The following is a 25,179-nucleotide window of genomic DNA, read 5'->3' as shown; positions in this document are numbered from 1 at the left end:
GCTTTGGCATGCATATGAGGTGACTGAAAACACCATGGCTTGCGTCAGGCGTACCTTAGTCCCCAAAGTGACATCTTTGCTTTTTAAAACTTTAAAGATGTCTTTTGCAGCAGATTTGTCCAATGCAACACGTCATTTGTTTTCTTGACTGCTGCTTCCATGGGCATTGATTTATGGATCCAAATGAAATCCCTGAGAACTTCAATCTTTTCTCCCTTTATCATGATATTGCTCATTGGTCTGGTTGTTGAGGATTTTAGTTATGCATGAAAATAGATTACATTTACATGTGAATTTCATTCCACGACAATAAAAAGGGCACTACAAAACATATGTTATTAGAAAGAAAGACATTGGGTACAATAAGGTTGAAAATCTTTATAGATTACTTCATTTAAAGCCTTCATTTTATGGAAGTCCAACTGGAGGCACAGAGAATAGCCCATCAGATCTTTTGATGGCAAGTCCAGTGGCTATTCCATGACGGGCATTCTCTTCTACTCTGATTTTATCTTTATGGTGTCAATAGATCTCTGAATACTTAAAAAACCCACTGCCATCAGGTCGATTCCAAATCAAAGCAGCCCTATAGAGTCGCTCTGAATACTACTACCCACCGAAAAACCCGAATGCTAGGGACTGCTTAATTCCAATTCACACAAAGTATTACCTCAAAACACATAATGTAAAGCTGAATCGTACAGCATCAGCATATATTATTATGTGAACTATGACAAGGATAAACAGAAAAGTGTCATCACCAACCCATCAGAAAACTAAGCTTCACTCATTTGGTTGTTTGTCTACGTAACCTTCCATGTAAAACCAAAGTGAATGAAAATGAGAATGACTCATTTTAGAGGTTTCAAATTTTGCAAGATTAAATCACCACAGGTCTAGAATTTCCTCTGGAACAAAATGCCACAGAATAGGCTTTGTAAGGAAATAATGATAATCATCTACTTCAGCAGTCCCACAACTCATTTTATCCATTCATATGGGGTCCAGTTTTCATTTCACTCTAAATGCTAGAGAGACCACATGTCTGTTTTGATTACTGTGACTCCTTAATATGATTTTTGGTAATATTACAGTCTCCTTCCTGAAAACTCTCATTTTCCCTCTTGTTTACTTGTTAGGCAAACATTAATTGAGTGCTCCTTGTTTAAAATACTGCACAGAATGATCCAGGGAATTATAAAGTAGAAGACAAACTGTCTGCCTTTGACAATGTTACCATGTAAAAGGCAAGACAAATACAAACATATAAATACAAGTACAGGGCAAAATCAAGGAGACTGCAGAAAAGCAATATGCAAGTATTAAAAGGGAACACAAATCAAATCTTAGAAAGAAAAAAAAAGGAGGAGCTGAGAAGCTGAAAGGCAATTCTTGCAAGTCTCATTTTTAATTTTCTGTGATATAGGCTTTCTCCTCTGAACTTTTCTATCTAGTTGGAGTCCAAGAAGTGCTTACTGGATATCCAGCCTGCTTCTCCCAAAATGGCACAATAATATTCAAGTGTTAAGTATTCTAGTCACAATTGATACAGTTCTGCCCAGAGAAGAAATGACTGCAAGTCTTTCAAGAGCAGAAAGAAATTTCACAGATGTCCTTTCATTAGCAGCATCACAGAAAAAAATAAACACAACTATCCCATATTAGCAGTCCCTGGGTACTGCAAATGGTTAATGCACTCAGTTGCTAACCAGAAGGTTGCAGGTTCAAGTCCACCCAGAAGTGCCTCGGAAGAAAGACCTAGTGACCTACTTCTGAAAAACCAGCCATTGAAAGCCTCTGGACCATAGCTCTACTCTGACACACATGGGGTCACCATGAGTTGGAATCAACTCCATAGCAACTGGTTTGATTTTTGGTTTATCCCATATTAATCGCTAATGTGACAAAACAAGTTCTCCCTTTTTTTCCATCTATAAAAAGAAAGAAAAATAACTTCAATGACCTCTACTTTGGGGTTGGGGGTGGGGGGACAGAGAGAGGAGGCAGGTTAAACTAAAATGCTCTATTTCTGGGGGGAAATTAAAAACCACCCTCTACTAGTATTTGGAGCCCTGTGGTTCAGAGCTCATGCTGCTGACCAAAAGGTCCGCAGTTCAAATCCACCAGTTGCTCCTTGGAAACCCTACGGGGCAGTTCTACTCTGTTCTATAGGGTCGCTATGAGTAGAAATTCTCTTGACGGCACACAGTAACAACAACATAATGACAAGAGCTCTGGGAAATGAACGGCAACACTCCTTGTTCATATTCAAATAAAAATCACTTACCTCTCAGATGAAAGGCTGTTTTCTTAAAGTACATTTTACCCACAGATTTCTCCTGTAAAGAAAAGACCTCTCATTTGTACTAATTTTAAAATTCTTTAGTAGAATCAGATCTCTCATGCTTACTCAGACAACTGGGTCACTTTTTTCTGAAACCTCTACTTAAACACTTGATTTTTCTTTATGTAAAGTTGTATTCATACAACTAATACTTATAAAGTACCTACTATGTTCCATGTGGAAATTATGGAACAATATCATTAATATCACACGCAAGCAAAATCTTGCTGAAGATCATTCAAAAATGGCTGCAGCAGTATATTGACAGGGAACTGCCAGAAATTCAGGCTGGTTTCAGAAGAGGACGTGGAACCAGGGATATCATTGCTGACGTCTGATGGATCCCTGCTAAAAGCAGAAAATACCAGAAGGATGTTTACCTGTGTTTTATTAACTATGCAAAGGCATTTGACTGTGTGGATCATAACAAATTATGGATAGCACTGCGAAGAATGGGAATTCCAGAACACTTAGTTGTGCTCATGAGGAACCTTTACATAGATCAAGAGGCAGTTGTTCGGGCAGAACAAGGGGATACTGATTGGTTTCAAGTCAAGAAAGGTGTGTGCCAGGGTTGTATTCTTTCACCATACCTACACAATCTGTATGCTGAGCAAATAATCCCAGAAGCTGGACTACATGAAGAAGAACAGGACATCAGGACTGGAGGAAGACTCATTAACAACCAGTGTTATACAGATGACACGACCTTGCTTGCCGAAAGTGAAAAGGACTTGAAGCATTTACTAATGAAAATCAAAGACCACAGCCTTCAGTATGGATTGCACCTCAACATAAAGAAAACAAAAATCCTCACAACTGGGCCAATGAGCAACATCATGATAAATGAAGACAAGACTGAAGTTGTCAAGGATTTCATTTTACCTGGATCCACGATCCACACCCATGGAAGCAGTAGTCAAGAAATCAAAAGACACACTGCATTGGGTAAATCTGCTGCAAAGGACCTCTTTAAAGTGTTGAAGAGCAAAGACGTCACTCTGAAGACTATGGTGTGCCTGACCCAAAGCCATGGTATTTTCAATCGCATCATATGCATGTGAAAGCTGGACAATGAATAAGGAAGACCGAAGAAGAACTGATGCCTTTGAATTGTGGTGCTGGCAAAGAATATTGAATATACCATAGACCCCCAAAAGAACAGGCAAATCTGTTTTAGAAGAAGTACAACCAGAATGCTCCTTGGAGGCAAGGATGGTGAGACTGCGTCTTACATACTTTGGACATGTTGTCAGGAGGGATCGTCCCCGGAGAAGGACATCATGCTTGGCAGAGTACAGGGTCAGCGGAAAAGAGGAAGACCCTCAACGAGGTGGATTGACACAGTAGCTGCAACAATGAGCTCAAGCATAACAATGACTGTAAGGATGGCTCAGGACCGGGCAGTGTTTCGTTCTGTTGTACATAGGGTCACTATGAGTCGGAACCGACTCAATGGCACCTAACAACAAAACGTTCCATGCACTGTTCTAAAAATCTCAGCTCAATGAAGCTTCAATTTTAATGAGGACAGACAATAAGGAAATAATTAATTAATTAATTATATACTATAGAATATGTCAGACAATAATAAGTTCTACAGAGCAAAAAATAAAAAAAGGCAAGGCAACAGGCTGAAAGATCACAGGTGAGGGTTCACAGTTTTAAACAGGATAGTCTATGTCTTAATGAGAAAGTGATTTTAAGTCTTCAATTGGTGTCTTAGTTACCAAGTGCTGGTATAACAGAAATACAAGTAGATAACTTTAACAAAGAGAAATTTATTTCTTCACAGTAAAGTAGGCTAAAAGTTGAAATTCAGGGTGTCAGCTCCAGGGGGAAGGTTTTCTCTCTCTGTCGGCCTTACTCATCAATCTTCCCCTGGACTAGGAGCTTCTCCACGCAAGGACCCTGGGTCCAAAGGATGTGATCTGCTCCCAGCACTGCTTTCTTGGTGGTATGAGGTCGTCCTGTCTCTTTGCTCACTTCTCTCTTATATCTCAAGGGACTGCCTCAAGACACAATCTAACCCACAACACAAAATGCTTCATGCTGTACCAAATTATGAATCATAGAGACCAGAAAATAGTGTTATACTGACAACTTTGCTTTAAAATATATATATATACCTTTTTTTTTTTTTTTTTAGGCCAAATTCCATTCAACCGAATTATCTAGAATCTGATAAAAGTGGCATTTTAAATCAGTGGAGAAGAAATGATTATTCAATGAAGCATGCCACACCAATTTTAAATCTATGAAAAAGTATAGATAGTTATATCATGGCATACATGAAATTAAACTCCAAAATTAAACAGTTAAGTATAAAATGTGAAATATAAAACATCTAGAATAGAAACACAGGTAAATACCTGACCTTGAAATGACAATATTTTTAGAAAAACAAAAATGATGGAGAATATAAATGTATTAAAATACATAAAAATGAAAATATTGTTATCTGTAAAAGCAAATAAATACGACACCCAAACCAAAAAGCAACCATAAGCAGAAAAAAGTGATTTATAAAGTATTTGACAATGGGTTGATAGCCTTAATATGTAAATAGCTCTCATGCATCAATAGACAAAGAATATATTAATAGATATTGTCTTAGTCATCTAGTGCTGCTGTAACAGAAATATCACAAGTGGATGGCTTTAACAGAGAGAAACTTATTTTCTCACAGTTTCATAGGCTAGAAGTCCAAACTCAGGGCATCAGCTCCAGGGGAAAGCTTTCTCTGTGGGCTCTGGAGGAAGGTCCTTGTCATCAATCCTTCCCTGGACTAGGAGCTTCTCTGGGCAGAAACCCCAGGTCCAAAAGACACACTCTGCTCCTGGCACTGCTTTCTTGGCAGTATGAGGTCCTCCCCCTGCTCCACTCTGCTCACTTCCCTTTCCTTTTGTCTCTTAAAAAGGTGGTACAGGCCACACTCCAGGGAAACTCTATTTTGTATCAGAGATGTGACCTCAGTAAGGGTGTTACAATCCCACCCTAATCCTCTTTAACATAAAACTACAAACACAAAATGGAGGATAACCACACAATACTGGGAATCATGGCCTAGCCAAGTTTACACATATTTTTTGAGGATACAATTTCAAACCATGACATTCTACTCTTTGGCCCCCAAAAATTCACTTCCTTGCTACATGTAAGACACATTCACCCCATCATATCATAGTAAAAGTCTTCAATCAACTCCAAGTCCAAAATCCAAAAATTCCTCTTCATCTGTGAAATCCAGAACAGAAGCTATCTGCTTCCAAAGCTACAATCGCAGAACAGGCACAAGCTAGCCATTTCCATTACAAATTGGAGAAATTACAAAGAAAAAACAAACAGGCACCAAACAAGTCAGCAAAACACGTAACACTCACCCTCAAGGCTTAAAAATAATCCTCTGTTCTCTGAGAAAATTTACACAATGGCCCTGCCCTCCAGTCTCTAGGTAATTGCCACACTCTCCAGATTCTGAGTGGAGGCCCCTCAGCCCTGAGCTTCAGCTCCGCCTTCCAGGCTCACTGGGACAGCAACTCTGCTCCCTCAGCTTTAGATGGCCCCATTCTCCTAGTCCATATGAGTGGCAACTCTGCCCTTAGAAACACCAGAGGCCATGGCTTCACCCTTTAAAATCCCAGAGGTCAAGATGATACCTTTTGAGACTGAAGCAGCTCTGCTTCCTGTGTTCCCTGTCTCTTCAGCTTCTGCTTCCTGGTTCCTTGGCCTCTCAGCCCCTCAGGCCTCACACCTGCATCTGCCCTGCTGGGGCAAGTGTTCCAAAGCTCTGTAGCTCCACCGATAAGTGCCTGGAGGCATTCTAAACTTCAGCCAGAAGGCACTCAGCTCTCTTGCTCTGTGGGTCAGCAAGCCTAGCTCTACTGATAAGTGCGCAGAGGCACCCCACTCTGCCAGGAAGCCTCCTGCACAAAGGCACTCAGCATTCTCACTCCATGGGTCGGCTCCAGCACCATCTCATGCTAGTCTCCTGGTTCTGCTGCTGCCAGTCCTGGGCTGCTGCTGGATTTCTATCCATTCATAGTTTCAAAACCGCTTCTCCATTTTAGATATCTGTTACAGCAGCACCCCACTCCCAGTACCAAATTCTGTTCTTAGTCATCTAGTGCCGCTGTAACATGAATACCTCAAGTGGATGGCTTTAAAAAAGAAAAATGTATTCTCTCACAGTCTTGTAGACTAGAAGTCCAAATTCAGGGCATCAGCTCCAGGGGAGGGCTTTCTCTGTCAGCTCTGGAGGAAGATCCTTGCCATCAATTTTCCCCTCAACTAGAACCTTCTCCACGCAGAAATTCCAGGTCAAAAGACATACTTTGTTCTCAGCACTGCTTTCTTGGTGGTATGAGGTCCCCCCTCTGCTCACTTCCCCTTCCTTTTCTCTCTCATAACATAAAAGGTGGTGCAGGCCACACACCAGGGAAACTCCATTTACACTGGATCAGGAATGTGACCTCAGTAAAAGTGTTACAAGCCCACCCTAATCCTCTTTAACATAAAATTACAATCACAAAATGGAGGACAACCTACACACAATACTGGGAATCACGGGCTAACCAAGTTGACACATATTTTGGGGGGACACAATTCAATTCATGACAGATATGAATATGTTTGTGTTAGGTACCACCAAGTTGGTTCTGGCTCATAGCAACCCTATAGGACAGAGGAAAACTGCCCCATAGGGTTTCCAAGGAGTGGTTAATAGCTTTTAGTTAGCAGCTGAACGGTTAACCACTGGGCCATGAACATAAAAAAAAAAAAATTTTTTGAAGTCACAAAATAACAAAAAATTTTAAATGGCTAAAAACCACATGAAAAACTGTTCAACCTTACTAGTATTTAAAATAACAGTAGGTAACGGTACAAACTATTCACCCTGTATCATACATTGTTTTTAAGCATTACATGTCCTGTCTCTTAGCCTCCTGTAACTTTCTAAGGTAGAAAGAAAAATTGTACACTCTTTTCTAGAAAAGAAAGCTGAGTCACAGAGAGGTCACAATCCCAGGCCAGGCAGTCTCACTTCAGAGTTGCTCTCTTAACCACCACGCTATACTACCTCTGTATTTTCAAAGAAAAAACAGATACCTTATTACTCCATCAGACGCTATCTAGGGCAAGCGTCAATAAACTAAGCCCGAAGGTCAAAGCAGCAATACTGCTTATTTTTATATGCCTGTGAGCTAAAAACGGTTTTCACATTTTTCAGTTATTGGAAAAAAAATTAAAAGAATCGTTTGTGACACATGAAAATTATATGAAATTTAAATGTCAGTGTCCATATGTACACAGTTTTATGTATTGTCTGTGCCTGCGTTTGCGCTTTAACAGCAGAGTTGAGTAGTTGCGACAGAGACCATATGTGGCCTGCAAAGCCTAAAGTATTTATTAACTGTGCCTTTACAGAAAAAGTTTGGGGACACATGATATAGGTTATGGTGAACTGGCCTCTCTTCTACACATTGTTACTCTAAATGGCAGTTTTGTTACTACAAAGCAAGAAGTATCTTCATACTTGTTGACCCAATAATTTTGGTTTATCCCAAAGAAATGCAAAATTCACAGACATTTTTATATAAAAAATATTGTTCCAACAGTGTGAACCCAGAAAGTCTAATGCCAGGCCCTAAGGTCAAAAAAAAAGGTCAGACTAATGTAAAACAGGTTTCCAGGTTTATCAAGTAACACCCACTAAAAATGGTATTCCTGAAGTTCTATTATCGTAAACTGTCAAAAACATCCTGAAATTATTACTACCGAGTTATATAATACACTTATTATAAAAAGATATTTTTTTAGGTTGAACCATATGGAAATCACCAATATCCAAAGGTTTATGATACATTAATATCATGAAATCAAAATGTAGACACAGGTTAAACATAAAACCCATCCTGAGTATGAATGAACCCAAAACTGACAATTTTCAGCAAAATAACATTATCTGCCACATAAATTAATGTAATTCCTTGAATTTCATTGGTTTTATAGTTTTGTGGGCATTTATTTTAATCTTACTTTAAGTGCTTTAAAGTAGGATTTATCCCCAAACTGAATATACTTCAGTAAAATTGTGACAAAAATAATTAAGTCAAACTGGAAGTGAGGATGCTTCCTTTGAAAGCAGTCCATGCATTTCACAAGTCTGAGAACACTCTATCTCTTCAATTGTGCAAGCATCCTAACACAAAATTTGAGAAAAAATAAATTGCAATCCCCTGCTCCCCTACTTTACAACCCAGGGTTGATGGGCAGCAGCCTGGTACAACCATCAGGAAGAGGAAAATCGCACAAGACACATTCAAAACAAATTGCTTAACCTTTGTGAGCCCCAATTTCCTCTTCTGTAGAACAGGGATACAGATTTTACTTTGCAGGGTTACAGACGTATTCTAGGTGAGATATCTTACATAAAATAATACCTAACACTGTATAAACATTTTATATTTATCAACTAAAAAAAAAAAATTACCACAACCACACTATATGAGGTAAAAAAAAAAAAAATACAGGCATATTTCTGTTTTGAAGATGATAAAGCTGAAGGGCTGAGAGGTTCAGTAATTTGCCCAAGGTCACGTAGCTAGTGAGAGGCAGAACCAAGGCCTGACCCCAACATTTACTGCCAGAAGGAAGCTAGTTTTATTCTCCATTTTACAAAACTACCTCATTAATGCGACCATTTTGATACTGATGTCCATAGTTTACCAGGATAAGCACACATAAACATTTCTTCCTTTAAACCCAGCTATGAACTTTCTACTACATCACAGCCTATGAGGCAGCCTATGAGCCAATCAGGTCATAAACCTATCCAGGATGCTATTTTCCAACTGGCACTAGGCTTCTCTCTATAAAATTTGGTACACACAGTGCAACTCTGTATTTGAAAGGATTCAAAATTCTAGCCAACAGCAGAGTAAACATCAATTTCCTTTCTCAGGATTCTACGAGGTCCCTTCCCACCTTTCCTCCTCTTGTGCTCCTGTAGTTGAACAGGCTAGACTGAGCCACCAGGCATGAGTTCACAGTGCTCGTGGGAAGGAGCCAGGGCCCCTGTCACCACCAAGGCTGTTGTCCAGTTGAAAAACTGCTTGGCTAGCATCTCAAAGCAGGTAAGTTTAAACCCCAGATAGCTACGCTTTAAAAAATAAAACTACTTTCTTCCCATCCTGTATATGTTTCCCTTGCTTAGACTTTGGCACTAATGACAAAGATTTTCGATTTTATTCCTACCTGGAACACATGCCTACCTACATGAGAGCTATGTTTTCATTTTTAAAGGGCCAACTAAATGATTATAACAGAATTATAGTTTTTAGAGATGAGAAAAAAAAGATCCTTAGGTGATTCTGTGCCCTTCCACTCCCAAATCCCATCCCCCAGAATCAAGTATACCTTGTACTGAAAATAGTTTTTTAAATTGTTACAGGACCTAACTTCTTTGGACAGAATCTAAAATAGCCAGCAGGAATACATAACTCCCAAAAGGCTTAACCAAAATCCCATAATTTTTCCTATACAGCTGCAACCCTCAAATTGCTCTACTGTACAAAATACTGTATTAGACGGTCATGCTAAAGAAGCAGATTTAAAAACCAATGCAAGTGTTATTGCTTTGTAGCCCCCCCCCCCAAAAAAAAGAGAGAGAGAGATACCATTAAAGCTGTTTTTCAGGTGTATGAGAAGTCTTTGGGGAAATTATTAATTATTTAAGTACAATTAGGCACCAATCAGAGTAGATAATAACTGGGTTTTGGTTTTGGTTACCAGTACTAGTAGTGATGGTGGAGGGAGATGACTGACTAAGTGCTTGCTACACTCAGAACTTGAATCTAAATACATGACATGGATCATCCCATTTATTCTCACACAACAAGCCTGTGAGGTGAGGTGGGCCCCAAGACAGATTCTGTAGATTCAAATCCCAGCTCTACATCTTAGCACCTATATGACCTTGGGCAAATCATTTTCACCTCTGTGTGCCTCATTTTCCTAATTTGTAAATGAAGATAAAATAGTATCTAACTCACTGGGTTGTTGTAAGGATTAAACGTGTTTAATATGCCAAGTGCTTAGAACAGCACCTGGCACATAATACACTACATAAGGGCAAGCTGTTATTAACTACTATTACTATTCAGTTTCAGAAATGAGGAAACTGAGGAATAAAGAGAATAAGTCACTTGTCCAAGGTCACCCAGCCAGTAAATGTCAGACCGAGGATTTGAACCTAAAGCAGTTTGACTCTTAACTACCTCAAAAAAGCCAGTAGTTGTCAAGTATATTTATTTTTATATTTATATCTCAAGAAAAAATTAGGAGATTCATCAAATAAGACAACTGATATCAATGAGGTTATGACTACCCTGAAACCCAGTGGCTAAGTACCCACCAGTTCAAAGATTCCTGCTAGAAGCTGAGATTACATAAAACACCAGATGGTTCCATATGTGACCTTAAACTTGTGTTTTAGGAACAAAGACTGTACACATAAATATTTTAACTTGGGACAACAGTGGAAGATCTCAAAAACAAAACCAGGAAAAGGAACATTTAAAATGGTCAGAAACAAGGTTTCTCCAGGATCTAGGAACAAATAGGCTTCTTGAAAATGTCCTGCCCTGTCCCCCAGCCCTCTATCCAACTCATTCTCTCTTCAACACAGTTTATGGGTGATGTTGTATCACTTGAGTCACAGTCCTGACCTTCTGGTATTTGTGCTTAAAAGGGAAATACTTAAATCCAAAACTTCACTTAATAACAAGGAAGCATCAAAATCTGCAGATAATGAAGATTAAGGCAGAAAGAAATTCAATGTCTGAACATTTGTTATCCTTTTCATAAAACTGTTTCACTCTTTTGTAGCTTCAGAAAGAAGGTGCTCCATTAGGTTTGAAAAATGTAGATCAAAAGTTATTCTCCAGGTAACATCTACTTGATAGGATACAACAGGAAGTTCATTTCTATGACAGTAATGAAATTATTTGTCTCTTTCTATAAAATTAAAAAAAAAAAAAGGCATGAATAAACAATCCATGGTGGCTTTCCTTTCGTGAAAATCTTGATGCAGCAGTAATAATGAAGCCAATTAATAGCAGTGCGGCAAACAAAAACCCTCTCTGCAATGCAGCTATTTGAAATATAAGAGCTGTACTAAGAAAGCTCTTCTGGTTGACAAGAAAACAAGCACTTTTCTAGATAATGGACAAATATTCAATTTCCATTAACTAAATCTGAGTGACTTCCCACGACAAGACTTCTCAGATGTAATCTATGTGCCAGACCATTAGGGTTAAACTTTTACGCTGGCTAGCTAGGTACACAAGGAAATACCATACCAGCTTCAGGTAGTTTCCTCAATGTCCCTGAAGCGAAGGCTGTCCTTACACCAGAACTGGAGGTCAAACAAAGGTAAAGTCATGCTCACCAGATAAAATGGGACATCTTAATGTCAAACCTAGATAAAACTCCACAAGAAACGCTAGTAGGTGATCTCCAACATCAACAGGTCAAAATGTATCAAACTCTTCCCTGCACACTCAAAAAATAACAAAACAATAATAATAACAAAGAGAAACTGATTTAAAAAATATATATAATACAGTATCAGTGAGATTCTTTAAATCTAAGAGCAAAGAGAGCACAACAGGGTACCCTTGTTTTTGTCAACCAATGCTGGGGCATCTCATAACATAAAAACCATGATTGGTTCCTCCTCAGTGTTTAGCAGAGAGCTAGTCAGTCTGTTATAGGATTTCATGCCGTCTCCCAGAAAGTCAAAGGGAGGCATGCTGGGTCAAAAAAGCAATAGAATTATTCACACAAAAAAAGTTCACAAAAAAATTAAATGAATAGCCACATAAATTACATGTTTGTTTGTTTCCATTCACATCAGTGCAATAACTGAATGTACTATTAAAATTGGGAAGAAAATTTATTGGGTTTCTTTGTTCCTTCTCTTGGCTGGTGGTCTCTGCTCTAATATATATCAATTTGATATTAACAGGACTTTCAGAACTCTAAAATAAGTATACATAAATGCTTGGAATTCAGATAAAACTTTTACCAAGTATTTCATTTATCTTGCCCTATATTATACAGGAAACTAGCTCTTCCATACCTAATTTATCTCTTCCTACAACACACAGAACTCAATATGTTTGTGATTTCCCTTCCTGGCCCGTGTATTAAATCACACTGTGGGTTATTCTAGTCTAAGCTTGCTTAGTATGCCTGGAAGGTCAAAAAGTCTCATGGAATTCCTCTACACTGTGGGAGCTGGTGTAGAAACCTACTATTTAGATGGGGATATGAAATACTAGCCAACCAACCAGTTGCCATCGAGTAAACTCTGACTCAGACTCATGGCAACCCCACATGTATCAGGTTAGAACTGTGCTCCACAAGGTTTTCAGTGGCTGATTTTTCAAACATAAACCACCAGGCCTTTCTTCTGAGGTATCTACAGTGGATACACTCATGTGAACTATTAAAAATAATGTTTTATATTTGCTTAACATTTTATGTGTTTCGCTTCATTTACTCCTCACAACCACACTGTGAATGAAATAAGGGAGGCTTATCTTTTTTTTTTTTTTTTATTATCTTCATCCTGTGAACCAGAAACCTGAACACAGAGAGCTAAATGTTTTGGCCAATGTCACCTACACGACAGAGCCAAATCTTTTCTGGGAAGAGAGAACATAAATATTTTGACTTGGAAGAATGGTAGCATTTTAAAGTAGTGCCTCTTCAAGTGGCTCAAGTAAGAAGAAAATAATATTACACAGATTGAGAAAGTTGTGGGGCTCAGAGGTCCAGGTAAAATAGAATAAACCGTAAGAAACTAGTAGAAAGTGTAACCTATAACTTGTGAACGAGGCCTTGAAGGAACATATGGAAACAGGCTCGTAGGAAGGAAAGCAGCACCAGGATGAATGCAAAGCCATGAAGAAAAACAGTAAGTTATGTGGAAGGCCTAACAAACAAATCCGACAACAGAGAGACGTCCAAAGAGGGTGCAATGAGAAATGGGATTAAAATAAGGGAGGTACCCTTCACGTGAGATAATCAAAGGGTCCCAGCGATAAGTTCTGGAGCAGGGCATGACATGATGAAGTAAACTGTTCTAGCTGCTGTTAAAACAGTTTAGTGTCAGAGCAACCTAGGATTGTGGTCGGTGCAGAGTGTGGCTTTGAGAAACTCGTCATGACTGAAGAGAAGATAACAAATCCCCTTAAATGCTACTGACAAGACATCCATGACTTCTTTCCCTCCTCTCTCTCATTCCCCCATATTTGTAGATATACTGGCCTTTGTATTCTTTGCAGGAAGGGGTTCCTCTTGTTCCAGCCTCAAGTTCTTATACTTGTCCTTTCCTGAGTTTGGTAAAGGGGTCTTTGCATGGTTAGCTCTCCCACTTCATTTGGGTCTCTGCTCAAATGTTACTTCAGAAAGGTCTCTCTTGACAACCTTATGTATGAGGACATTTCCCTGCCATTCTCTAATCCCTTATACTAATTCATTTTTCTCTATAGGATTGATCATTACCTGAAATTATATTACATATTTATCATTTTACTTATTGATTTTCTGTCATTCCCATTAAAATGTAAGCATCATGAGTACAGGGTTCTTTCTATCTCGTTCACAGTTTTATTTCCAGAGCGTGGCACAGAGTTTGGCACACAGCAGGGACTCACTAAATATTTTTTTAACGAATACAAGAAATGCCATCCTATTCCCAAGTGAAGCTGATGTCATTCCCTAAAACATTTTCCATCTTCCCTGCCCTCCTCCCCAACTCCCAGTATAGACCACAGGCCTCATACATCCCATTATTTCTCACTTGGACACGTGCAGCAACCACCCAACCTATCCCTACTGCCACTCAAAGTCTCCCCCCCCAATCCATTTCCCCACAAATGATCTTACCAAAACACAAATCACATCACGTCACCAGCCCCTACTTAAAACCCTCCCCATTATTCTTAAGATGGAGACCAAATTCATGGCCAGTAAGACCCTGCATGGACTGGCCCCTGCCTAACCATCCAGCCTCATCTCTCTCCACTCTCCTTTTGATTCTCCTTGAATTTACTCCGTTCCCTAGCTACAAAACCAAAAACCAAACCCAGTGCCGTTGGAGTCTATTCCAACTCCTAGCGACCCTATAGGGCAGGGCATAACTGCCCCGTAGAGTTTCCAAGGAGCACCTGGTGGATTCAAACTGCCGACCTTTTGGTTCGCAGCCATAGCACTTAACCACTACACCACCAGGGTTTCCTCCCTAGCTACAGGGCCTCTGCAAAATCTATAGTTCCCACTGCTGCCTGAAAACTCTTCTTCCTACCCTCTCTCAAATTCTCCTACTCACTCTTCAGATATCAACTCAAATGGTACTTCCTCAGAGTGCTGTTATTCATGCCCACGAAACTGTATTGCTCTATTTTAGAGCATTTACTTCTGTTTGTAATTATGTATCCATTAGTGTATGTGTATGTGTGTACATGACTTTTTTTTTTTTTTTTAATTAACGATTGGCTTCCTTCTGGACTCTATGCTTCATAATATCACAGATCATGTATTCCTTTGCTCATTGCTGGACCTGTAGGGTCGAGGATAGTGCTTGGTATATGGTTGCCACAGAATAAGCATTTGTTGAATAAACAAAAGAAGATATTCTGTTGGGAACCAAAGAGCTAGAAGTCAAAGTCTAATACATGGATATAAAAACTTCTTGCAAATACTGAAGTGAAGCTGAGGCAAAGATATCATCAAAAAAATCTATAATATGATGATGAACTGCTGTCATAAAAACAGGAGGAGAAAAGGATAGCGTTGGGCAAGGCAAACTTGAAACAGCACCAACTACTGACTGGAAAAAAAATGGGACTAAGAGTCTTTCGTCAAGGAACTAGACAAGAACCAGTTAAAGCAATTTACTAAAGCTACACAGTTATGACTTAAGTAATGACAGTAACTGGGTGAAAGGTTACATTTACATATCCTATTAACAACTCCTTGACTCATCAGTCTCTCAGGAAACATTCATCTGTGCAGGGAAACCATTCTAACTTTGTCCTCCTTGGCATTTGCCTTTATAAAAATTCTCCAGAAAAGTCCTTAGTCCCCTGGAAAATGTTTTAAAGACGTTTCACTGTGGTCAATCAGGCATACAGTAATAGCTAAGTGAGGCAAGGGCCATGGAGGAAATGGCATATAATAGAAAGAACCCACTTTGCTCCTGATTAAAGTTACTCATGCACAACTTGAGGAAATATACGCACTAAAAAGTCTGAGCACTGCAGGACATCATGAGCTGAAGGACAAGATCTAATTGTTACCCGCATTGTTACTATTTATTCACAAAACACTGGAATTCTTATGTCTACATTCTCTGGGGGGGAAGAAAGAGCTAACAGGTTTATTTTCATTTCCTTACGTCAGGCTTCTTTTAAAATAAGATGTAACTGATAAACATGAAAAACAACTGAATATCATTTCCTTGCATTTGAACCCATTGGTGACTCATGCAATAAACACCAAGGCTCCCAGTTTGCTTTCTGAGGAGGGCACACCAAGTTTCAACAGCATATGCCAGCTTTACTGGAGTGAGTTTTCTAAAAATGGCTTGACACACCCTGCCTGAGTGAGGACCGCACGAAACCAACAAAAACTCTCATCTCCAGAAATACAACAAAGATTATTTCCAGTCTCATGCTGTTCATATGAAGAGAATGAGGCCCAAGGAAACACAAGCCTGAAGCCCAGGTAAGAACAGCGGCAAAGAAAACAGAAAGGAAAAATGAAAGCACACTGGAAAAACTGACTTTACCAGATTTGGACAAGAGAAGGTGTACGGGAGAGATAACCAGTTATTTCCTCCCCCATAGAAATAGGATTTAAAATCCACATACACAGAAAAGACATCTATCAAATTAGCATTTAAAAACCAAATGGAACTAAACCTAATTAAGCAATGCCTGCCTTATGCAAGGAATCTCATGTTTGTACAAACCCTGGTATCACAAGACCTTGGCTCTCCCAGGATTTACTATGAGAATAAGGGTTTGTTGATGCAATTAATAATGTAAACAATATGTATATGTATTTGTTGTTGTTCACTGTCATTGAGTCCATTCCCGCTTATGGCAACCCCATGTGTGTCTGAGTAGAACTGTGCTCCACAGTTTTCAATGGCTGATTTTTCAGAAGTAGATAGCCAGACCTTTCTTCCAAGGCACCACCAGATGGACTCAACCACCAACTTTCTGGTTAGCAGCCAAGCACATAAACTGTTTGTATAACCCAGAGACTGGCTTATGCATAAACCAAACCCAACCCATTGTCATCAAGTTGATTCTGACTCATTGCAACCCTATAGGACAGAGTGGAACTGGCCCATTGGTTTCCAAGGAGCGGCTGGTGAATTCAAACTGCCAAATTTTTGGTTAGCAGCCGCAACTCTTAACCACTGAACCACTAGGGCTCTGAGTTATATACATGCCTACATAAAAATAACAAATTCAGTTTTTTAAATGTTCTAAGCTTAATCTTCCTGTAAAATTTGAATTAGTCTTCAAATAAGTACAATTATACTACATTACAAATAAGTCCTATTTTAAAGCAAACTTATTTTGGCACAGGTAAATGGAATTCTCAATACATGAAATTTATGACAGGGAATAGCAGGTGACAGTATAATTCTTTTGGAATGGCTTTAGCCTTCATTTTTATTTATTTCTACCACTGCCCTGTTTCCCTTATGTTTTAACTACAAATACACACTGTATGCGGGCAAAAACTGTCCTTTATGGTTCCAACTGCCTGTTCACTGGGCCTATCATTCTTTGTGCTTCCACTTCCCAGTACTTGTGGTCCACGCCTCCCTCAAAATGAGCTGCTTCCTTCTGATAGAGAAGCAGATCTGCTGCTTTTATTGTTTCTTGGCATTCCACCCCACACTCGCACCTCTGATGTGTCATTTAAAGTTGTGCTTTAAAAAAAAAAAAAGCACTGCATTTTTTCTTTTTTCAAGTTCAGTTCCTTCCATCCTTGGGGCTGCCCTCTCACGCTCGCTGAACAAGAGCTATGTGGAAATCCTGTTCCAGTTCTCCATCCTTTATGTGAGGCCAGGCCACACTGCCTCGGTGCTGCTGGTCTGGCTGTGTTCCAGAACCTCACTCGAATGTGTTCCTCTTGTTTTTTCACGTCAGGCATGGCTTGTAGATGAAGCTGAAGACAGTTTTCAAAAGTTGAGGCACCTTTGGGCACAGATCCCAATCTCACAGTCACACTGATTTTGAGGGCACAGATCCCAATCTCATGGTCACACATGAATATGTAGAATTTCTGTTGCCACATGTTCCCACTCTCTGTCTAGTCTCCAAACTGATAATGCAGATAATTTTCTATTTTTTTCCCCAACAGGCTAAACTAGACACTATACAGCTTATCCAAATTGGAATATTTCCTCTGCATACAGAAACTCTTACGAACCTAACACAAAACAAACATCATTTTTACAATGTCAGAATCAATACCTACTATTGCCTCCACCTCCACAGAGAAAAAAACCTAAACCTTTAAACTAGCAACATCCAATAGAACTTTCTGCAATAATAGAAATATCATATATCTGCTCTGTCCCATACAGTAGCCACTAAAAAAAAAAAAACCCGTTGCCATCAATTCTGACTCATAGCATCCCTATAGGACAGAGTAGAACTGCCCATAGAGTTTCCAAAGAGCAGCTGGTGGATTAGAACTGCCAACCCTTTTGTTTAGTAGCTGAGCTCTTAATCACTGTGCCATCAGGGCTCCACAGTAGCCCCTAGAGCACTTGAAGTATGACTAGAGTGGCTGAAAATGTGACATTTTTAATGTTAATTTTAATTAAAACAGACAACGTGTCTAGTGGCTCTCAAGAATTATAAAGGGTCTGAGACCATACCCTACTTGCAAGCTAACAAATTACCATGCCACAGTTTCACGGATGCTGAGAGAAGACACAAGATTCAGGGTCAGAAACAGAGGACTACTACAGTGATAGCAGCAGCAGGAGAATCAGCATACCTGTGCCAGTTTTCTGAACCCTAACTCCAATGGGATGATGTGAAGAGGGCCAGCTGACACCTGCACATGCAGTGATTTGCATCACAGGAGAGGAACTCTGAGCTTAACGTGCCCAAGTCTTTTATACTGGACAGTAAGGCTACCTGCTTCTTGCTTCAGAGCCTCTATCTTCCAAGGCTATTTGCTATACAAACGTCCTTGAAAAGACAGTCCAGAATGAAGGCAGTCAATGCCTCTGCTTGCAAGACGTGAAGAAACCTAGTGACTAACACTTATCGCCCACCAGTGGAAGTATTATACTTATCTCTGAGATCTACCCACCTCTCCCCATTCTGCTTGAATACCATGCTTCTAGCCATACTTATTTCTTGCTGGGACCACTGCAATAGCTTCCTAAATGGTTACCCTATATCCACTATTGCCTCGTCCCAAGCATTCTCCATAGAAAACCAAAATGTACCTTGTAAACACAAATCTAAGCATGTCACTCTTTAGTCTTCGATGCCAACCACTGCTCTTAAGATGAAACCAAACCTCCTTAGCAAGTTCCGCAAAGCCCTGAAATGATGTGGCTCTGTCTCTATTAGTGGGCACTTCTCCTGCTTCTCCTTTCTAACATGTATTCCTTTAGGCACACTTAACCTCCTTCAGCTCCTTAATGAAGAGGTCATTAAGTGGTGGTACCTGGCTGATTTCAACTGCAATTTTTTCTGGTTTGGCCCATAAAATAGTTTTAAATACACTTGGGCCATTTGACATTTTGGAGATTTCACATTTATAAAATACGAATTTTAAGATTCTCTTGAAAAAATCAGGACAACACTGGGCCTACATCCCAACATGACAACGCTTGGCTGAAACATCCCAACATGACCACACCGGGCCTCCATCCCAACGTGACAACACTGACCTTACGGGAGCCGGTACTCCACAGGACTGCCTAGCTTTTCCAGGTCTCTCAAGTTTTCCGCCTTTGACAGGGTGAAGTCTTACCATTTTCTACTGCTCATTTAGGTGGAAAATATTTTAGTTTTCCTTCTTTGACAGGTTTCCACTTTACACAGGTTCTGGCATCTGCAGGTTTTACTGTACCTATTTTTCCCTTTAGAGAAACCATGGGTTCCAGGTAGCCATACCGCTCCCTCCTGCTCTCATTTATTTATTCTTTTGCATTATCTGCCTAGCTCTGGCTGTAATGCGTCCTGTGTTCCCCCTGGTCTAAAACACTCTTTCAGCCTCCCACTTCTTTAGCTGCTAACTACCACTCATGCTTCAGGCCTCAGTGTACTTATGTCTTCTGGGAAGCTTTCCCTGATCCCCACCAAACCCAATCAGGGTGAGATGCACTGTATGACACCCACCCACCCAAACCCTGCCTTCTGTGGTTTTCTGCATTACCCTTATTGTGGTACAAGTCACATGATACTGTAATTTCCTGTTTACAAGCCGGCATCCCTCCTGAGACTTATAGGTTCTTAAGAGAGAAACCATGACTGTCTGGTACACATCTCTATGCCAGTGCCTAGGAAAAGGCCTAACACACAGCAAGAGCTCAGTAAACAACTGCTGAATAAATAAATGAAATATAAATTAGCTGAGGAATGGCTACCTCAAAACATTTGGTTTTATAGATATAACAACTATACATATTCCTATATATAAAACAACTATATACACAGTGAAACCTGTGAAAGCCAGAACTTGACTGGACTGCCTTGTTTTTCCAGGCCTCTCAAGTATTCTGCCTTTGACAGGTACAGTCTTACCACTTTTCTACCACTCTCTATTAATGAAAAATATTTGAGTTTTTCTTCTCTGATAGGTTTCCACTTTACACAGGTCCCAGCTTTCACAGGAAATATATATATAGTTGGGTTGGCAGTTCAAATCCACCAGGCGCTCCTTGGAAACTCTACGGGGCAGTTCTACTCTGTCCTATAGGGTCGCTATGAGTCGGAGTCGACTCGACAGCAGAGGGGTTTGGGTTTTTTTTTAACTTTGGACCTTTAACATGTGATTTCACCCCCAGAGAAACTGGAGTATCTACTTGAGTAGGAAAGCAGTAGGTATCTAAATACTAGTACTAAGTAACAGGCAATATGCTAAGTACCTTACACAGATTCACTCATTTAATCCTTTCAATAGTCCTTCGAGGTAAGAACTTCCATTATTCCCATTTTAGAGATGAAAAAACTGAGGATGTGAGAGGTTAAGTAATTGACTTAGAGTCACATGACCCTAAATGCCTGGGCAGATCTCCTAGGCCCATTAGAACCCAAAGCCAAGATTCTTAACCAGTTTTTTTTAATATTATCTAGATTATAAGAGACTACAAAGGGTAAGGAGAAACCATAGAATTAGTTATGAGGAAACTGGAATTATAGTTCTACTACTGCCACTAAGAAGCTGTTCAGCCTTGGACAAGAGGAAAGTCTTACTCTCCACATCATTACTTTAAATTGTAGGAGATGTAAGATGACTGAAACTTCTTCTAGGAGACCTGAGAGCATATGACAGACACCACCACCAACTTTATTCAGAACCATTCTTTTAACCCATTTGTACTTGTATATAATTTTAACAATTACCCAGTTATTAAGGACTAAGTTAAAGGGATGACGAAAGTTTTGACAAACACAAAAAGATTTCTCTCTCTCCATTTCATGGCTATTATGCCAAACCACACAGTTTACAGGGAAGTGACAAGGATCTTTAATCTCATTTCACAAATAAGAAAACAAAGGTGCTGAGTAGAAAGACCAACTGTAAAGTTAACATCAAGTCCCTCAGGCTGCCCCTCTGCCTACTGTGCCCCCCTGCCTGAGTTTAATCAAAGCTCTAAAAGACCAGTATTGGTATGTAAAGCTTAAGAAAGTCTACACATATCTGAGGGATGCATAGATTCTTCCCAGGAATGAGAAAAGAATCAGAGGTGTCACTGAGTAACATCAAATGTTATAACCAAAAAGGACAGATCCCAGACCAATTTATTCCATGTAGAATTCATGCCCATCTTTCACCTTAAGCCAAATCAGAAATGCTTCTTTTAAAAAAAAATTACCAAAAGCCTGCAACTTTTTAGGTCAATATTTCAGAGTCAATCCTGGGCCTGCCAGACCCTCAAGTGGTCAAGCTCCAATTTATTAAAAATCTTCTATTCAATCTCTGTATTTCCTTGTTTTTAGATATCATAATTTCCTTTTCTCAAATCTAAAAAAAAAAAAAAAAATCTAGGTACCATAAATTTCTTGATTTACTGACTAAAGTTAGAATTGAAATCTCAACAACTTTTAACATTCGATTACCGCATCATACATATACAGGATATTTTTCTGAGCTGTAACTCCTAAAAACACAGAATTCATTTTAGTTCCAAGCTGTGTCTCTATCTGATGAAGCAGAGGCATTTACTTTGGAAATCACTGCCTTAGCCAAAACCTGGCATTTTTCCTATTTTTTATTAAATAAACAGACCAAATAATGACCTTAAAAAACCTTTGATAATGCATTCTTGACATCATTCTACTCACCATCTGTAGTCATTAGAATACACTTGATTTCCATTCGAAGTAAAAGTGCTTAGTCTCTAAGTTGGAAACCCTGGTGGCGTAGTGGTTAAGTGCTACCGCTGCTAACCAAAGGGTCAGCAGTTCGAATCTACCAGGCACTCCTTGGAAACTCTATGGGGCAGTTCTACTCTGTCCTATAAGGTCACTATGAGTCGAAATCGACTTGACGGCACTGGGTTTGGTTTTTAGATTGGAAGCTCCTTTGGAGCAAGGAATATATTCTATAATTTCTATCCCTAACAGCACATTATGAGTCAGCATCGACTCGACGGCACTGGGTTTGGCTTTGGCTTGGTTAACAGCACACAGCAAAACATATTGCACAAAACAGGAATTCAAGGAAATCAGGAATACATGAATGACATGACCAAGCCAATTAATGCCAAGTCTAAAGCTGATTTCCTTAGACCATTTGCTTTATAAAGTTACTATGAAGAGAAGGATGTTTCTTGTGCCTATGATCATAACCTGAAAATTTACAAATGATATGACTCAAGTTGTGTGCTTGAGCTAAATGTCAGCACTTACTTTACCAAAAAGAAGTTCTCTTTCCTTAATTATTAAAAGTAGCAGAAAATCAAGAATTTATATTTGAACCTGAGATGAAAAAGAGATATAAAGACTATAAACAACTGAAGCAAACGCAGTTCTTGTTTCAAAAGACTGGGCCAATAACACTCTTCCTGCTATGTCAATTTCTAAGACCACAGCCACATTAGGTGTTAAGGCCCACTGCTTTGTACACACAGTTTGGTGGGGAGAGGACAACTTCAACTCCAAACACTAAAAGTCAGTTCCAGGAACACATGCTTCTTATCCTATAATATATAATCACATCTCACCTGAAGGACCTAAATTCAGATGATAATAACACAGGACCTGCCATCAGGCAGTTTCATTAGACAAGAGACCCTGGCTCAAAATAAAGTAATACGCCTAAGTCATCCCATATTTTGAAGATGAGAACACAGAGGTTCCGATGGGTCGTGTCCCAAAGCCACACACTGGAAGGAGACTGAACCCAGACTTAAATCCCGATTTAACTCCCAAGTGGCATATACTTTCCATTCTGCCGCGGCGATCTCTTCGCCGGGGTATTACACTCTACGGCTGGCAAAACCTCAGGGGGAAGAGCAGAGCTGGCATCTGGACGGAGAAGGAAACGGGATTCCCATCGCTTCCTGGCACTCGCGCACACGCAAACACCTCAGGTCCGACTTCGCTCCAGCCCCTCACTACCTCCTAGGCGGCCCATATTTCTCCCAAACAAGTCTCCAGAGTGGGCTGGCGAACGGGGAAGGCTTTCTCACCGTTACGGGGAGTTCTCCAAGTTGGGGGCAGCAAAGGAAAAAGAACAAATGTACCCACAGGGCGAAGGCACAAGAAGTACGAAGATGCCAAGGACTGGAGAGAAGGGTGACCCCTCCTTGAGCTGGGCAAGGACACCAAGTGGTGGTGGGAGAGGGTGTCATAGAGAGGTTTGGGGGAATGCGAAAATGGCTCAGTCCCCAGGACCCTCCCTGGCCGCAGAACTGGACACCCCAAGACCCGGGCAGCAGCGAGTGACCCCGTGGCCGGACTACCAGGCGACTCCTCGCCGGGTGGCCCGATTCGGGAGTCACGCTGGACGCAGCCCGGGAAGAAATCAACAACCGCCTTGGGCGCTGAGAAGCGGAGGGAGCTGAAGCAGCAGGATCCCCGTCCCGGGCCTGGCATCTGCCTAACTTCCCGAGCCCCCCTTCACTCCCCCACCCTCCACCGAGCCCAGGCCGCCCTGCCCGCCCCGCGGCGGCACCAACCTGAGCGGCCGCGGGCTCGGTCCGGGACGGAAGCGGGAGCCTCCAGGCGGCGGAGCGGCGGGCGGAGTTAGTTGGGAAGCTCCGGCTCCCGGGGCGGGGACTAGCTGAGCACGCGGCGGCCGCGGCAGCGACCGGGGCTCCCCCCTCCCGGCGCGCGCCGAGTACGGCCCGGTCCGCCGCTCAGCCCTTGCTCCCTGGGGTAGCGCCCAGTCCCTCCCCCGGGCGGCTCTGCGCCCGCCGCTGCCGCTTCGCCCCTGCCCCCGGGAGCAGCGGCCACAGGGTGGGGGGCGGCGAGGTCCCCGCAGTCACCCCCCTCCTCGCCCGCCCCGGCGCGTGCAGCTTCCCGGGGTTTCCCTGCGGGGATCGCGTGTCCTGGTGTTCAGGTTCACGTGTGGGCAGGAGGTGGCCAAGAGCTAGAACTCTCGTCCGAGAGCCCCAGGTCGGGGAATGGGGACCTGGCCTGAAAGTCTCGCTTAGACTCGCCTGAACCCTGTGTCCCTAAAAGCAGCCCTGCGAGGTGGCTACGCCGGCCGCCCGGAGAGAGGCCGAGAAAAATGTCCGACTCTCCGCCCAGTGCAGGGCGGGGAGGATGTTTCCTGTGAGAACCAAAGACCCCTCCCCCTCACCAAGGCTGGAGCCTCGGGCGCTGGAGTGCGCGGAACGGGCAAACAGGGCACCGAGGTTGTACCCGTGAGAAAGGTGCAACTTCCACTCACCCCTCGCCCGGTCCCTGGATTCAGGCCATCTCGCCCGGGTCTGCGTAGTACTTCCCTGTCCGCACCCCAGGTTCGGGGCGTCCCTCTCCTATCCTGGCTTCCCACCTCCGTCTGCACATGCCTTTCAGCGAAACATTCTTAACCGCACAGAGTGCCCAGCACGCACACCCGGCCACTTCATTCCTAACCTGCGGGCAAGAAACCCAGGAGCCAGCCTCATCCCAGCCTCACCCCCAAAACAGGAGAAAGCAGGGAGCCGTGGGCCTGGGGAGTTCGACCCGAAGGTTTCGTGCCTAGGAGGCTTAATGACGTGAATTAAGCCTGCTGACCCTACGCACAATTCGATACATGTTTAATTCAAGGGCGGGTATTTTGCCCAAGGCCTACCCCACCTCCCCTCAGGTAACTTCTTGGGTGTGTTCACCGCAGCTCTTCCCTCCGCAGCGCCAACCGGGTCTCCTCCCCGGGAGTCCTTCCTCCCCTCCCCCAACTTTTCCCATCCCCTCTCCCGGCTCCGCAGGTCCGGAGCTGTCCGGGATCCCCAGGGCAGTGCTCCAATCTTCCCAGGCAGCTCCTCCTCCCCGGGACTTCCAAGGGGAGAGGAGGTTGGGACCCAGGCGTTGGAAGTACTGGGGGGGAGGGGAGGGTGG

At 41.7% G+C, this 25,179-nt stretch overlaps 1 protein-coding gene across 17 annotated transcripts in view; it reads right to left on the bottom strand.

The window, feature by feature from the left end:
* The window catches only part of PAM (peptidylglycine alpha-amidating monooxygenase), a 338,929-nt gene extending 314,303 nt beyond the window's left edge, over positions 1-24,626 (bottom strand). For 5 of the 17 annotated variants that reach the window (XM_049871531.1, XM_049871520.1, XM_049871525.1 and 2 more), the window contains exons 1-2: positions 23,814-24,371; positions 2,288-2,339 (exon numbers count right to left, since the gene is read on the bottom strand). The gene's annotated coding sequence lies outside the window, so the exon portion shown is untranslated. Of the gene's footprint in view, positions 1-2,287; positions 2,340-23,324; positions 23,740-23,813; positions 24,372-24,529 lie in introns of those variants that run through there. The other 12 variants (XM_049871547.1, XM_049871568.1, XM_049871564.1 and 9 more) reach the window with 6 other exon arrangements.
* Between the last annotated feature and the right edge of the window lie 553 nt (positions 24,627-25,179).

The sequence above is a fragment of the Elephas maximus genome, chromosome 2 (genome assembly GCF_024166365.1).
Source record: "Elephas maximus indicus isolate mEleMax1 chromosome 2, mEleMax1 primary haplotype, whole genome shotgun sequence".
Lineage (NCBI taxonomy): Eukaryota > Metazoa > Chordata > Mammalia > Proboscidea > Elephantidae > Elephas > Elephas maximus.
The sequence above is the reverse complement of the archived record's forward strand: the minus strand, read 5'-3'. Positions and strand labels throughout refer to the sequence as shown.